This window comes from Magnolia sinica, chromosome 3 (genome assembly GCF_029962835.1).
Source record: "Magnolia sinica isolate HGM2019 chromosome 3, MsV1, whole genome shotgun sequence".
In the NCBI taxonomy this organism is placed as follows: domain Eukaryota; kingdom Viridiplantae; phylum Streptophyta; class Magnoliopsida; order Magnoliales; family Magnoliaceae; genus Magnolia; species Magnolia sinica.
The window spans coordinates 130,584,619-130,602,803 of NC_080575.1; the positions used below are offsets into that span (position 1 = coordinate 130,584,619).

Genomic DNA, 18,185 nt, shown 5'->3' on the forward strand with positions numbered 1-18,185 from the left:
ATCGAATCTCGGCCCCACATTAAGGAAATGAACGGTTGGCGATGATCTTTATTGTTTTAATGCATGAGTTAAAGAACCAATGTGGTTTTGATCAGGGGACCCCAGTGAGTGAAATGGACGGTTTGGATCATCCTGAAAGTCCCTCAGATGGCCCAATTTGAGCCCTCAAGTCTTCCACTTTCAAATTCTTAAAATGGGCGGGAGAAATCCTCATTTTTTTGCGAGTAGTATCGGTCAAATGCGGTTGACCGTTAGGCTAGGTCCAGTGCACATCGTGCACACTATCTTTAAGGTGTACATGCACCATGTGTGTGGGCCAATTTAATGTTTATGTTAAATCCACTCCGTTCATTAGTTTTTGAGGTCCTGTATACGACTTTACACCAAAAATCAGGCGGATCCAAAGCTCAGGTGGGCCATACTAACCAATTGGAGGGTCCAATTATGTACCTACCCTGATCTGAGGGTCGGATGATTCTGAAATCGGATGTCAACGGTTAAAAGGGTCTTATTGGCTTTTTGTATGTCTTTTGTAATGAGTGACTACCCAGAGACTAATATTAATGTAATTTTTATTATTTTTGTACATTACTTTAAAAAAAAATTATTCAATGCTACCTTATTATTTAAAACTTGATTTTATGTCGTGAAATCATCATTCATTGTGTTTATTTAATATTATTTTTATAATGTCTTATATACATTAAATACGTACATATCATTTTATCATGAAAAATATATACATTTCATAGTGTACATATTCACGTTACGTTATATATATATATTGTCATTTTCTTATTTTATTTTTTCTAAAATTGTTATTGTGGGTCATGTCTATTTATTTGTCCACTTATCAAGAGTTTGGATAAAATTACATGGACATTAGTGAAAAAGGGAACAAGGATTTATACATCTTATTTGTTTATTATCTGTATGGCTATGCATGTCTTATGTTAAAATGTTAAATTATTTGAGACATTATTTATTATAAATTTTCATTACTCTTTGTAAAATAAATTTTACGATTCGTAACTTATATAATTTATTTTACGAATGTATAAATATAATATGGATTAGATTTGTCTGTCTTAAGAGTCAACGGTCAAGTGGCCTAATATTTGAATGAGATCGTATCAGATGGTCGAGATTGATAGATTGGGGGCCATTAGATGATGATGCATTAGGTGAGTCACGTGTGTTCTCACACAGGTGTAAGCTGATTCAGATCTCTATAGTAGCACCCGAGTACTTGAAAGTACGGGGTGTTACAAAGATGGAGTTACCTGAAACAAGAGTAGTCATGTATAAAGGTAATAAAATATTTGTGTTCACTTCGGGATGCTGTAAGGAATGGTCCACAAATGTCCGTATGTATTACCTCCAAGAGTCTCAGATTCCTTATTGCACTTTTTTTTTTTTAGTTTTGGAGAAGTCTAGAGAATGAAGAATTCCTTCTCCCACAAGCCTATCCAATCTCTCACGAGAGATATGGTACAACCGCCTATGCCACAATATGGAGGAATTTTCATAGTCTAGTCTTCGTTTAGATCCTGTTTTATTTCCATGCAGGCCATTAACATTATAGACGTGTGAGTATTCAAGTCTAAATGGTATATGTTGTTCACCATAGAGCCAGTCCCAACTTTAATCGAATTAAAGTAAATACTTAATCATTTATTCTTAAATTGAAATGAATATATCAATTTATCTAAACAAGAAATAGAGATCAAATTATGCCTTATATTAGGTACACAAAATGTATCTACCAAATTCAATAAATAACCTGACTTTAACCTAAGCCTATAGACTTTAATAGTCTCCACGTCGACTTTAACACTATTGCATACGTATATTGAGCGCTTTGCATCAGTTGATAGCATAGTCTATAGTAAGTCCTACATAGAAGTACAAATGTAAATAGTAGTTTCTGAATCTATCCAACAAGAATCCACCAACACATCAGTTAGATTAGATTAAAAAAACACTAGAATAGAATCATTATCCTTCTTTACGAGCCATTGCTTATATTTCATACAGTCATTATTTTGATGACTTGACTTATTGCAAAAGAAACAATTATTACCTTTAGCCCGCTTGCGGCTCGATCTATTTCCAGGTCCATTTTCATAATTCCTGCCGGAGGACTTGAGGATCCATTATTAGAATCTTTGTTCCTTTGTCTTTTTTCCTTTATGCCCATGTTCATGTCCTTGTCCTGAGGTTACCATATTAACATTTTGTGCTTTCTCTATCAACTTGATCCTATCATCCTCTTGAACACACTGAGAAATCAATTCATCCAATGTCCATTTGTCATTTAGAGTATTATAGTTCACTAGAAACGTATTGTATTGAGAATGTAAGTTGTTCATAACCAAGTGAACCAATTAGTCATTTGTAATTTCTAGGCCTAGAGATTGAATCTTAGATATAACTTGGATCTGCATTATAATGTATTCACGAATATTTCATTTTTTGTCATAAGATGAGCCGGTTAATTTGTTCAGAAGAAAACATACTTTAGCCTTATTCGATTTCTTAAATCGGTTTCCCATTTCAGTTAGGAAAATTTTAGCCTTATCTACATTAGGCACAGCATGTCTCATGGACTCAGAAATTGAATACTTTATTATTTTGAGACACATTTTATTTGATCTGGACCATGTCTTGTAATGGTCAACCTCCAATTCGGGAGCATTATCAGATGGTCTTGGAGGCTCTGGTTTTACCAAGGTAAGGTCTAATTGTAGGCAACTCATGACAATTCCAATTGATTCTTTCTGTTGAACATAATTTGTCCCGGTTAGGGCAGGAACATGGTGCGTTTGAATTGGAATTGAGACTGAAATAAAAGAGATATATACTCACATTAGTGCATTATTTCATAAAATAATTTATGAATAGAAACAAATATTAGGAAAAACTTATTAATTTAGTTGGTGGGGGTCATCAACTGAACTATTCAGGATGAATATGAGCCCAAACATCTGATCCTGGTGAGAGTTGGTTATATCATTATTACTCCTCCTATGGGAGGAAGTGATAACATAATAGTGACCCTCCTAAACATGAAGCTAAGCGATGTCAATCATATAAATCTGAGACATTCAACACCTGTGGGTAGGATGAGTCTTTTAACTTTACATCACCAACACCATTCACTCCACCTTATTCAAGTCTCTGCCAAAAGGTGATCATCTGTGTTTTCGTCACCGTCTGCATGAAGTATGAACGAAACTGCATGCAATCCTTTAACTTAATCCCAATTACACAATTTTGGACTCATAAAATTTTCACCGATTGAGGTCACTATGGTTGCTAACACAACCGGATTTAATCTCATGAATATGGACTTAGGATTACGAGTATAATCCTGCCCTCAATATGGATTATATCTAAATCAGTCTGATACGGCCCACAAGGTCGTTGGTATTGACCAGTTGAAAAATTGAGGAATCTTAAAGATGGGTAATGGGCTCAAAAATGGGCCGAATCAACACTCTGTATGATCATGTCGTCATTAATGAGCATTACAAGTCTAGCATATGATATTCACAAGATAGAAAGTTAGCATAGAACCATTTAGATGACTGGTTGGATTCATGCATTAGTGTCCATAAGATGGACAGATCAGATCATATTTTTAATATCCACTGATGAAAAGTCAGCATTCTTTGTTGTCCATCTAGTGAATGAGCCGAATTTATATACTCATTTTGAACTAACAGATGGCCCAGATCTAGGAACCAGATCTAAAAAATGGTACCAAAGGGAGGCCCCAAAGATTGAATTTGCACTTAATTGGTCCTAAAAGAATAGGCCTAACTTAGATCCCATACACATGGCCCATTAATGTGGTCCACGTGAGAGATGTAGAATGAGCCCGAATGAACCATTTTTTTTTAATGCGCCCCATTTATCAGTCAGGCCCAACACTCTTGAAAGGGTCTTATTCGGGTCCTGACGCGGGTGTGGAAGGTGGACCCAAAAAATCACTGTAATCGGGTCCGTTGGCCCGACGGAATAAAAAAAGTCGGTTTGCCATTATAAGAGGAACGAGAGGAGGCCCTCGTGCTGGCTTCCTTGAGGGAACGCAGTTCGCCATTACAAGAGGAACGAGAGGAGGCCCTCGCATTGGCTTCCTCGTGCGATCGGAAGCACGGGTGCCGTTAGCCATGGCTACAAGGACCCGTTGCAAATGGAGGGGTTTTACAAGATCCACCATCTGTGAAAGCGGAAGGGCTACGAAGGCTATCACGCTTGTTGGGATGGACAGCCGTAGGTAAGGTTTTTGATTAAGGAATAGATATGTTCAATTCCAGTTTTGGAATTAAAATCCCTAATTTCTGAATCTGGGATTCAAATCCCTAGTTTTCTATAGATTAAAAAAAACTGTTTTTCTGGATTCAGGAATCTAATTCTAAATTTCCAATTTCTTCTGGATTTGGGGATTAGTACCTAAAATCCCCAATTTGGGATTTCGGAATCAAAACCCTTAATGCTGTCTCGATTTGGGATCGAATGCGAAATTCCAATCTCTGGATACAGGGATTCGAAATTTGAGATCCCAGTGTTTAGATTTAGGGATTCGACAATCCCTAATTGCTGATTTGAGATCGGAATTCGACATCCCTAATTCTCGATTCTGGATTTGGTATTCAAATCCCTAATTACCCTAATTTGGGAATCAAAAGATCCCTAATTGGTGTTTGGAATCGGGGATTAACACCTGAAATTCCAATTCGGGATTTGGGATTCAAAATCACTAATTATTGAAATCGATCCTCCATACCTTTAAGTGTAACACCCCACACTTTTCAGTACTTTAATATAAGCATGAACCTAGCTTAGGTGAACGATCACGTTCCAACCGCCGAAAACAATCCACATCCATATGTTAAGTAGTCCGTCAGTTATTATTCAAAATGGGCCCTCATATATTAGAGAAGCCTTTTTTTTTTTTTTGTAGAATTTCGATTCCGTGATAGACAGATCCAACTGACCATCTTAGATCTAGAAGTCTAAATCACTAGATCCAGCCATTGGGTCGTTTGGATGCCAGTAAGGCTAGAACTTGTCAGATGGGCGTTAATAGTAAGAGAGTGAGTACCCGAACAAGTCCCTAGTGCCATAACAGCCGTGGGAATTCAGATTTAAACCAATCAGGCCGCTGGAGTAATAGAAACCAAAGGGAATGGACCACAGACGTTGAGAGCGGTCCATCTGACCTTTAGATTGGCCCCATTCTTGTGATCAGGGCCATTCATGCACAGGATGATCAGATGAACGAAGCAGATCCATGAAAATCACCCAGGTGGACCCCACAACACGTTGAGTGTGCAATGCAAGGACCACGCCTGCAGTGCACCGGACCGACGGTTCGGGTCAAAACCTCGATAATAGAACGGACTCGATTAAAAAAAAAAGAAAAAAGAAGAAGATTTTCTTCCTTCCGTTTTCCCGCCCGCGAGAAAATTCAAACGGATTGAACGTCCGAGGATTAAGTGGCCCACCAAGTAGGCCTGATCCCTGATCCGAACCGTCAATTGGACAGTGGGGCCCCATACGACCAGGGACACGTTGTCTGTTCGTCACCATGCAGCGCACACGCGCGCAAGCAAGGACCCACACAGGTACGTGCATCGATCTCCTCTCAAAACGGGCCACGTGTAGTTGCCACTTTGGCAATTTGCGTCTGCTCTGTCCCGCAAAATCCTAGCCCTCCATCCAACGCAAATCCCAGCCCTTCTCTCGACGCCGAGAAAGGTGAGGCATGCTGCTAATAACAAAAGGCGGTTGGCTGCTTTTCTTTTCGGGAAAACCACGCTGGCTGGATCCAAACCTTCCGCTCGAGCTCTGGAAGCCATCCCGACCATCCACATTAGGGTAGCAACGGCTTCCCGAAAATATCGTTAGTCCGCACGAGAAAAGAGCTGCGGCGGGAGAAACTCGTGAGATGTTTAGACAGTTGATCAGGGACGTGATTTGTGGGCCCCATAATGATCATGGGATATATTCGGTCCCTCCAAATGGATTGGATCAGTCAAATATACCGTCCATGGAAATCTACCATTAACGGGCAGTCATCTTCTCCGTTTAACCGGGAAACCCACCATGATGCAGTGGGCCCCATTTCTAGATCAAAGGTGCCCATTCGGTGGGCCATGATGACGAGAAAACTACCCCACTGGTGGATCGTTTCCATGCTAGACAGAAAGAGAGAGAGAGAGCCCAAGACCACAACATCCGGACCGTCCGTTGGAGGATAAGTGCGGCCCTAGCTCTATAAATAGGTCCTTACCTCCTCGGGTTTCTCACCAAGAAACTCACAGAGAGAGAGAGAGAGAGAGAGAGAGAGAGAGAGAGAGAGAGAGGTCAGGCCGAGTGTGGGTGTAAACCAGGTGCCGCACTGCACCAAGTCGAACCGTCTGAGTCGGATCGAGTCAGGTCAGTGCAGCCCGTAGACACCATTGAGAGAGAGAGAGAGAGAGAGAGAGAGAGAGAGAGAGAGAGAGAGAGAGAGCCACTGCAAGATGCTGAACTCGGTGCTGCACTGCACCAAGTCGACCGTTCAAAGTGGAACGAGTTGGGTCAGTGCAGGCTGGTAGCAGCTGCGTGAGGAAGAAAGTAATGTAGGGGCATTTTCACACTGGACTGGAGTGGGGTCGCCGGTGGGATGCAGGGGCACACTTGGGGCGGGTGACCCATGTGATTTGGGGCCGACGGGAGAGGTCTCGTGTTCGAGACTCCTCACTAGAGGTGATTAATACACATTTCACATCGGGGTCGAGTGGGTTAGCCTATGGGATGCGGGAACACACTCGGGGTGGGTAGGCCATGTGAGGCGGTACCCATGTGATTTGGGGCCCACGAAGGGGGTTCGATCGAGGTCCTAATCCATGAGATGTGGGGCCTGGGCTATGAGATGAAGGGGTTAACTAACAGTTTGAGCTTTTAGAGCAAGTGGTTAATTGTCCTGCGTTAGAAAGAAAGGAGGAGGAGAATCGGCCAGAAAGAAGGAGATAAAAAGAGAGGTTTAGAAAGGAAGAGAGAGTGGTTGCACGTCCATCCAACTCCGCCGAGTTCCAGCAGCTCGCTGTGCAACTCGGTTGGGTTTGCCCAGACCCCCAACCGAGTCCAGACTCTAAGGGTTCTAGGGAGAAAAGAGAGAAGAGATGAAGAGAGAGAGAGAGAGAGAGAGAGAGAGAGAGAGAGAGAGAGGTTGAGGGCTGGTGGCTGTTGGAGTCGGGTTTTGGAACTAAGTCCGACTGGTCCGTGTCCGTGCTTTGCTGAGTCATGTCTCGGGTCACTGAGTTAGGCACAACTCAGGCTTGGTTCTGGTATCCATACCTGGACCAGACCTAGAGAGGAAGAAAGAGGGCAAGGGAGAGAACAGGGAAGAGAGAAGGAAGGAGAAGGAAGGGAGGACTTGGGTGGATCCGAGTGATCCAACCGAGTCAACTCGACTCGGTTGCTGCTCGATTAGCACCAACTTGGTCCAACTCGGGTTTGGTAACACCACCAGTAACAACACCTGGTTTCTTGGTCCTAACTGAGTTACATCTTCAGTTGAGCCTCTTCTTATGATTAAACTACTTTATTAAGTAGGTTGTAGGTTTTTAACTTGGCAAGACATGAGGTTTAGGAAAGGTTAATCTGAATTGGTTCCCCTGGACAACAACAATTGAGGGTGTAGCAAGCTGGACCTTTACTTAAGTATGGTGGAAATCAAGCCCATCGCCTCCTTTTGATAACTAAGACTATAGGAAGATGTTCCTCAATTACTTTGTCACTTGGGGATTAATAAAGTAAATGGGTTTCCAAATTCAATGCCTTATTTGACCATGTCTTCACCTAGGCAGGTAACTCCCGCTCAAAACTGATTTGAAACGACCGCCTTACTCCAATTAGAAGGAAAGCAGATAAGATTAAATCTTAAGGAGCACACACTCACACACTCCTCCACCATAAGGAAAAATGACTCCCAAGGTGAGGATTTGTCATGCCCCAAACTCGGAAAACGGGCTCACAAAATTTTCGATCGTCAAATCCGGCGCCGACAGCCTCCGTAGTGCCCCATTCTCGGATCCCGACACTCACATGCTAGATTCCGATCCTGGGATCCTACAAGGAAGATTTTCAGTATGATATTTTTTTTTTTTTTTTTTTTGTGATGGAGCATAAGCACAAGTATAACTAAGTTACAAAACAACATCACCACATATCCACTATATTAAAAACTTTAAGTACAACGCGGGAAGGGAAATACAAGGTGAAAAAAAAACTCCAAAATGATCAGATGCGCACTCTTGCCTCAACATTGCTGTTGTCCAACGACACCTGTACGCAACGATCGTGCATAAGCTTACAAAAACTTAGAGGATGGTGTAAGTGTGTGCGTAAGGCAAGTGCCAAGTGTACAATATCAGAGTAATACGGAAATACGTGGTAAGTCCATGAATGCTATCAGTTGTATCAAAGCTATGTGATGCAAGACATGAATACTATCGACCATACCAAGGCCATATGATGCGAGGCCTGTGTAGCCAAATGTCATATGCGAGATGCAAAATAAGAATGCCAGTCTTCATCAAGTACACATATCAGTACAGGTCCTCTCTGGATATCACCGGGGTCTAATATACCTCACACTGACTGCCTCCTTCCTAGCTGCACAGTCAAGCAAGTGGAAGAGACTACACTATCCGCCTGACCAGTAGTCTGTCAATACCTACCCGGCTCATCGATAGCGGACTCATTTGCGAGCTGGTCAAACCCAGCCTAGCTTATAGCCCCCTCACTTGGGCGGATAAGGCCACACCCCCTTTCAACCGACCACGACACAGTGGGAGATGCGGCCTACTGGTATTGGGCACTTGGGCGCTCGTGTATTCACTCGGTCTAGACGTTGGAGCAACTCTTGGTACCAAAAAGGTTCTGAGACTTTCATTCAAGGACATCCTAAGTGCCCACAGTGCTAGAACCAAGCATTTCCAGTATCCGATACGGCCATCCACGATGTGCCTGTGGAGTTACGACCCTGATGTCACTAGGGCGTACAATGATCAAGTCACTCATATGCGAGATGCATGAATCACACCGTACAATCATGCAACAATCCCGCACGTACCATGTGCTCATGTGGGGCACTCTGTCTCATAAGGAGTCCCGTAAATGCCTCAGCCCAACGGCTTATGCTTTGATTAAACATACCTCATATCAAGCATACATATGATGCGTATGGCATGGGGCATAGAATTATATTAAGCATGTTATAAAACGATGAACTATCTTCACAACGAAGATAGGCCTAGACGGCCTTCACACAACAAGTATGGGCCTATGAATGGGCCCTAGGGAGAGTCGTAATGCAGACATTTAACCAACATTACCTTACAATGTGGACGTCAAACCAACATTGCTCCCAAGGCATAGCCTACCATAAACATCATTAACTAAACCATGTTGGGATCACACATTGCAATGGACCTTAGGTACTTCACATTGGGCCTTCAATATATCAAATGGGCCATATCACATGGGCCTTATATTCATCAAGTGGGCCACATCAATGGGCCGCACCAATGAGCCTTATGTATATTGCAATGGGCCATAACCCATGGGCCTTAGAATGCATCAAAATGGGCCTAATCACATGGGCCTTACGTGTATCAAATGGGTCATGCCAATAGGCTCCATATATATATATATATATATATATATATATATATATATATATATATATATATATATATATATATTAAATGGGCCACACCCAAAATAAGTGGTGATAATGATTTCCATCACTAAAATTCCCAAGGCTCACCATAGCATTTATTTCCTGTACAATCTATTCATAAGGTCACAAGGACCTGGATTTAAAGGGAAACCAAATATCATACTTGTCCAACCTTGTAATCCAAAGGTTTTAATGGTGGACATTCAATCCAACACTGTTTCTATAGTGTGGTCCACATGACTCTAGATCTGCCTCATTCTTTAGCTCATGCCATAAAATGATCTTTCAAAATGGATAGACGGTTTGGATGCAACATATGCATCATGGTGGGTCCCACTGTCCAAACAGTGGACAGTGTGAATAAACACATATATCATTGTGGCGGATGGTGCGAATGGAACACATATATTACTGTGGGCTCCACCGTCCGCCTGGACGGTGGGAAACAAACACATACATCACTGTGGGTCCCACCATTATTTTTATATGCAATCCAACCTGTTAATAAGGTCACACGGACCTTGACTGAATAGGAAAAACAATTTTCATAATCATCAAAAACTTCTGTGGCACCCAAAAGGGTTTTAAGGGTAGATGTTCAATCCCATTGTTTCCATGATGTGGGCCATCTGAGTTTTAGATCGGGCTGATTTTTGGAGGGGGGCCCACTTCAAGGAGGGGCCCACCCAATGGACGGTTTGGATACTAAACATACATCATGGTGGGGCTCACGGCGGGGGCCGTGGGTCACTGTCGTCTGCCTGCCCGTAATGACGTAGGCGCTGCCTGCCCCCTGCAACAGCAGCGCCTGCTGCATGTTATTATTATTTTTTTTGAAATTGATTTTTCTGAGGTTTTTCACGTGTGGGGCCGGCATCAGGCAAATCTACCCCGCCCACTGGTTCCCATGGCTCGGGACAAGCCAAACAAGCCCAATATCTAATATTTTTCGGTGTATAGAAACGGCAGGATGATTTTTCAACGGTAGAAACCACTATTTTATGTACTATGGCCCGCTAAAAGATCGGATGGGCTTCATTTTTCGGCTCAACGCCTAAAACGGGCTGAGGAATGAAATGGACGACATGGATTGAAGACATACATCAAGGTGGGGCCTACACAAGTGGCCTACCCAATAAGCTTAAAATCGAGCTTATATTTGTTTTCACGTCCAGCGTCCAGGGACGCTGGATGTCCTGGCTCACACCAACGTTCAAGGCGGGCCCTACTCAGGTGGGCCACCACATGGCTGGGTGGTGTGGGACAACACATAAAGTGGGCCCCACCTACAAATGGATTGGATCCAATACATGCTTCATGGTGGGGTCCATCCAAGTGGGCCACACAGCCACCTCATCACACAAAAAAAAGAGGGGGAGAGAGAGAGAGAAAGATAGAGGGACACGCATGATGGAGGGACCCCGATACTATGGGCCCTCCGTTTCAAGCATCCAATCATACATCAAGTGGGTCCCATTGCATGTGGGCCCACCAAATCAAAGATCAACGGTGGAGATCCCTTCTCCACTAAGATGTAAGGTCCAGATGACCCCTTTTTAGACTAGAAAGTAAATATCATGATGGGGTCCATGGAGAATGGCCCTATCATGGAATGATAATAAAATAAAGATGGGCCATCGGCCACATCTAGGGTCCCAAGTGAGATCCATACCATCAATCCGTAGGCCTCACTTGGCCTATCATCAAAACATGAAAAGATCTAGCCTAATAAGCACCCACCTTCGATCTTCTTGGTCCGTTGGAAAGCTAATCTCCTTGTGTCTCACTTTGATGGTGGAAGATGATGTTTGAATGACTAGGATGAAGGTTTTTGGGATGGGAAGGTGGGCCACACACACACATTCTCACATGGAAGAGAGCTTGGACGTGAGTGTTTTTGGTTGCTTGGACTTGTGTGTTGAGAAAGAGAGAGAGAAGGGGTTGTAAAGAGAGGTGATGGATGGGTGAAAGGGTGAGTGATGTATGATGTGTACTTGACATGTATGGTTGTGTAAGAGAGGGTGAGAAAGAGTTGACTTGGTGGTTGCTTGCGGATTGAGTGAAAGATGATGTGTACTTGATATAAGTGATTGATTGATTGATGAAGTGATTGATTGATTGATGAGACATGTTGTAGAGATTCTCTTGAGATTTGCAACGCGCAGTGTTTTCTTCGAAATAAACGCCAGCTTACATCTCTTAACCAGGGTATCGGATCAGTGCGCGAGACGCGGCATCGGAACAGCGGCGACAGTGCGGTCACAATGGCACAAGTCTCGGATTAAGCCGACTCAATTCTATAGGATACGGCTTAGGGTCGCGCGCAAATATCGATTATACGTCGCAAATTGCCAGACTTCAACGGGAAGGATTGCAGGAGTCGACGGAACAGTACGGACTAGGATACAGGTCTTACAGGATTCTACCCCTTGAGCTTTCCTCTTCCATGTTAACTCATGCGTAGTTCAACTATAAATTTACCTAATAATTAATGACTCTACTTTTAAAATTATTTGCATTAGTTATTGAATTTAATTACATGCTCAATACTTATTTTGTGGAAACCTATATATGTGGTATATGCTTAAAGGACATTTATGTAATGCATGCTTGTAAACCTTGAGCCATTACACTTATTTGAATGTCTACCTAAATTAGCTGCTTGTAAATTGGAATAATAATGGCTTGGATTAATTATGCATTCATGACACTTCTATTTTTGAATGGACTGACTGTTTGAAAGGCCATTCATTTCTTAAGTGAGCCGATTGTTTGAAAGGCCAACTATCTTACTTGAGCGAGTCGACTGTTTGAAAGACGCGTTCCTTTGCAAGTTGAATGAGTCGACTGTTTGAAAGATCCATTCTCTTGCCTGAATGGACCGACTATTTGAAAGGTCCATTCCCATATTCGAGATGAGCTGACTGTTTGAAAGACCCATCCCTAGGCATGAATGAGCTGACTGTTTGAAAGGGCCATTCATGTCTAAGTGAGCTAACTATTTGAAAGGCCCACTACCTTGCAAGTTGAATGAGCTGACTGTTTGAAAGGGCCATTCTCTTGTATGAATGGACTGACTGTTTGAAAGGTTCACTCGTTTAGCGAACTGGATATGCATCCCCAGTTGGTGTGCATTCACGCATCCATGCACTTAAACAAGATCGTATCATGAAATGTTTTGTATGTCTTATTGTTTAAAACAATGCTTGGTTAATGCGGTAGTGTGTAAATCTTGAGGGGAGTTCCCACTAAGCTGGCCACTCATCCTTTGAATATATAACCGTACAGATGATGCAGGCGTAGATGAGGGTGTTTATGGGGTGAACTTGGATGCAGATCCCACGGGAGTGGGAGAAAACTTCTATGAAGAGGAGCCCCTCCAGGAAGCGACAGAGTTTTACGGGCTAAATCAATAGATACATTTATTTCCATTCCTAATTATTGATGCTTGAAACATTTGGACCTTATGGTCTGTACTAAATGGTCCCCAACTGAGCGGACTAGAATTTTAGATATGATTTACTATGAAATGGTCTACCATGGTTGCTTCTAGCTTTATTGCACTCTGATTACTGTAAAAGGCTACACGTGTGTGGCATCCTTGCTAACACCTGGGTTTTCAAGTTTCAAAAAGTCGGGTTGTTGCATTAACCTTATGCACAGTGTCTCTGATACCAACTGTTAGTTCTTCACAATGCAGAATTGCCGAAGGACCTGCTGTGCATTGGATATGAAGGACCGATGAAGAAGGTGGCTTACCTATATGTGCCGCCATTATTGTCAAATCGGAGCTCTGAGATCTTCCTTTCCTTACACCCATTAGAGAAGACGTCTATCGGTGATGTTGGATTGGGGACCCAACTCTGTTTTTATAATAATAGCGGGTAGAGGAGTTTGAAACCCATCAAAACTCCTCTCCCTTAAGGCTCCACATGAATTTAGTTATCCCAGTTCTATCAAGACACCGTGTGTGCATCATAGTAGTAGCACACCACCCCTTACATGAATTCTGAATGTATCACAACTTAGTGGGGTCCGCTGGTGCACCCAATCACATTATCCAACCATTAGGATAATCTAGATGGTTGACCAATGGTTGATCAATAAGTCCCACCTTATAGAATTCTTACGAGTAGATCATCTGTTTTGAGGCCTTCATGGTCAATTCACAGATACAATCATGCAAACATAAGAAGGTAGTAAGCGCACCATCATTCTTTATGGCGTGTTAGTTTCTCAACCATTATCTCCACACGCAAGGGAAAATGCCCCATGAAAATCTTCTGTGATGAATTTTTCATAAGGGATAATACAGGGGGGAGTGGATGGCATGCAGGTACTCAGAAACTGTACGTGCGCCATACTCTAGTTTAATGTAAACATACAAATTTCCCTGGCCAGCTATAAGAAGTTGGCATCTCAAAAATAAAAGAAGAAGATTGGTTAAAAGATTCCAAACTCTGATTCGTGGGCTGCTTATTTTCTGAATTAGTATCGTTGGATATTTTCATTTCAATCACTTGGTAAATGTCAACCAATAAGTTATAGCTAGATAATCAGATCAGTGAATTCTTTCGGATTATAATCCATCTAATATGGAACTCAAAACGTCTATGGCTAAATTTGAGTAATTTGTCCGCTATGCATATATTTTCTTAGTGCTTGAGTATGAAGCATGCCACGTACCCTTCCAGAGTTTCAAAAGTTATCTCAAAATTATTATTTTGTTTTCCTACATATAAGATGTAGTGAAGGAATGGGCCTCCATATCTTCTTAGGCTGTCATGATAAGCAGTATAGAGTTGCTTTTATGCGAGTCGCAGCTAACTTTCACCTATCCTGCGTCTCCCCATTGGACCCACATACAGAAAAGTCTGATAGCTGGAACCGTCCATCTCCTAGGTACTAATATAGACCGGCTATGTTTCAATATTTATACTGAAAAAATAATCTTGAAGAGTGGTATCTGGATTTGAACGTGAACTTTGTTTTCAATGGCCCAGATTCATCTGTACACAAGCTAGATGATAGAATCATCCATTCAGCGTGATCGGCAACAAATTAAATTGGCGGTTTCTGTCAACTTGAATATGAACCGGATGGAACGATCCGTAGTAGATTAAGGTGAATCGTGCGCGCCTGACGCTAAAAGAAACTCCAAAGACCAAAAACTAAATCAACCATCCATACTCAAAAGCCCATCCCCTCATGATGGGAAGCAACAATCAATACCCATCCCCTCATGATGGGAAGCAACAAACAAACAATACATGGGGGAGAAAGTGGTAACCCTGGAAATGAATTTTGTTTGTTTGTTACTTGTTAGTCTCCAGTCTCAGGTCATCAATGCAATAATGGGCAAGGCTTCTCCCTTCTACCACTCCACTGCTTTCGTCTCAAGCTCGTTAACTGAATTGATAGAAACAAATCCCGTCGCGTGTAGGTATGAAATAGGAATAGCTTTTTACATATACCATCCCTCCCTATTTGTAACATTATAAATAATTCCTTTATGTTGTTTTAGTATTGCCAGCTATACCCTTTTCCATCTCCCATGTACGGATCATAACACACTCGACAGTTACCCTTCAGCCATAGTTGATGCTTAAAAAGAACATTTACCGTTGACCACATGAAGGCAGCTTTCCCCCTTTTTCGTGTAGAGGGAAAATTACCATTTTATCCTTATGAAAACACAGCAAGGTTATATAATTTTGGGTGAAATCTTGCCATTGGTAATGTGGGCCTAACGCGGCTAAATGATCCAGACCATCAAATGGTGGGTCATCCATGGCATTGCTATATAAACCATTCAGATGGGGAATATTCTAATACATCCATGTGGCAGACCATCTACGAGATGTGATGATCTAAACCACCCAGAAGGTGGATCTAAACAATCATTGTGGTGGTGGGCAATCTATGGGATGGGATCTAACCATCTAAATGATACTTCTAAACCATTAATGTTGCGGGCCATCCAAAGCATATGATCTAAACAATCTAAATGGTAAAACTAACCCATCCACGTCGTGGGCCGTCCACGACATGTGATCCAAATGGATGATCTAAGCCATCCATGTGAAGGGTTGTGCATGCAATTCGAAGCATCCAAATGGTAAATCTAAGTCATCCATATATTTAGCTGACCATGGGATACGATCTAAGCCATCCATATGGTGGAACATCCACGAAGTGCAATCTAAATCCTCCAAATGGTGGATCTAACCCATCCATGTATGGATGCCTTAAATCCACCATTTGGATGGTTTACATCACATACAGTGGAAGGCACACCATATAAATGGTCTACCATTTGAATGGTTTTGATTGCATGCCATTGATCCATCACCATATGGATGCTTAGATATGCCATTGATGGATCACCATATGGATGCTTAGATCCATCCTTTGGATGGTGTAGATAGCATGTCATGGGTGGCCGCTAAATGAATAGCTTCAATATACAAATTGAGTAGTTTAAATCCCATTTCATTGATGACCCACCACATGGATTGCTTATATCAACCTTTTGGATGGTTTATATCAATTTTCATGTTGGCTCATCACATGAATGGGTTAGACCCAGCATTCGATGGTTCAAATTGAATGTCATGGATGGCTTAAAACAATAATATGGATGATTTAGATAGCATGACGTGGATTACCTACAATATGGATGGTTGAGATCCACCGTCTGGATGGTTTAGATTGCATATTATGAATGGCTTAGATTCACCATTTGAGTAGTTTAAATAATATGCAATGGATGATTTACCGCATGCATGCCTCAGATCGTCCATTTGGATGGTTTAGATTGCATTCTATGGATGGTCCATCATGTGGATGTGTTTTATCCCCATTTGGATGGTTTAAATAGCCCGTTGTGGAAGACCCACCACATGAATTGGTTACATCGCTTATTTGGATGGTTTAAATCTTATCTCGTGGATTACCTACCATAAGGGTGGCTTAAATCCACCGTTTAAATGGTTTATATTGCATGGCGTGGATGACCTGTCATAAAGATGGCTTAGATTTACTTTTTTGAGGCTTTAAATAAGATTTTGTAGATAAAACATCATTGGTTGGCTTAGATTTACCATTTGGATCGTGTAACACGTGTTGTTGATGGCCCACTGCATAGATGGCTTAGACAGTCCATTTGAATGGTTTTGATCTTACACTAAGAATTACCCACCGTATGAATGGGTTAGATCTACAATTTAGACAATTTAGATCAAATGACGTGGATAGCCCATCATATGGATGCAGGGGTGTACACGAACCGAGCTAGCTCGGTTTGCTCGCTCGACTTGGCCCGAAAAAGCTTGACTCGGCCAGACTGAAAACTGAATTCGATCCGAGTCGGGCCGTTTTTTACCGCTCGAAAATAAGTTCAAGTCGAGTTTAAGCTAACCCTAGCTCGACTTGACTCGGATCGACTCGGTATTATATATATATATATAAAAGTAAAAACCCTAAATCTCATTTCCCTTTTCAAAACAAAGCCGCCCGCCCTAAGCACCCTCTCCTTGCTCCTTCTCTCCTAGCCCTGGCCTTGCTCGTCCCCCCCACCTTTTCTCTCTCACAACCATTGGTGCAAAAATCCATTCAATAGCTCCACCGGCCAAATCATCCATCCATTCACATTTTCTCACTCATGATTCCAAGAAAAAGACTTTTTTCATTTGATGATTCTACCCATTAGGTTGGGAGTTGGAGGCATCCCATTCCAGTGGAATCTGTGCCACTCTTGATAAGAGACCAATAGCCAAGATCATCATCAAATCAGGTAGGGCATTTGATTCTCCTCTTTCTTTTTCAACCCTTATTCCATTATAGTTTCTGTTGAAACATCTTTTCTTTCCTCAGCCCAATCCTTGGAAGAGCCACGTGAGTTTCTCTTCACATCTGACCCTGCATTCTCTCTCTCTCTCTCTCTCTCGCACGCGCGCTCAAACTTGGCTCAAAATCGGCTCGAAAGCTCGAATCTTGAAACTGGCTCGAACTCGGCTCGAACTGGTCCGATTGTTGATCGAGCTGAGCTCGAGTTGGAGATGTTGGCTTGGTCACCGAGCCGAGCCGGGTTCGAGCTAGGTGTGCCTGGTGACCGAGCCGAGCTGAGTTCGAGCTGAGGCCAGCTCAACTCGGTTCGGCTCGATGTACACCCCTATATGGATGGCCTAAATTTACTATTTGGATGGTTTAAATCACAAGTTATGGATGGACCACATATGGATTGAAGATCCACCATTTGGACAGTCCAACGCAAATCTTGTGAATGACAGACTATTGCACAGTCTATAGATCATTTGCCCGTGGTGGGAACTACATTACAAGTGGTTGAGATCGTGCTCAACCATATAATATTTTTATATTTGCATAGGTATAAAAGAATTTTTTTTTTTAAAAAATAAAGGATAAAAACCATCATTTCATTTGA

The 18,185-nt window shown here is 42.2% G+C and overlaps 1 long non-coding RNA gene across 1 annotated transcript; it reads left to right on the forward strand.

The window, feature by feature from the left end:
* Positions 1 to 4,036: 4,036 nt before the first annotated feature.
* LOC131241346 (uncharacterized) lies at positions 4,037 to 13,291 on the forward strand. The gene is made up of 2 exons (XR_009168998.1): positions 4,037 to 4,282; positions 13,028 to 13,291. It is a non-coding gene; the product is annotated as an uncharacterized LOC131241346 (long non-coding RNA).
* The last annotated feature ends 4,894 nt before the right edge of the window (positions 13,292 to 18,185 follow it).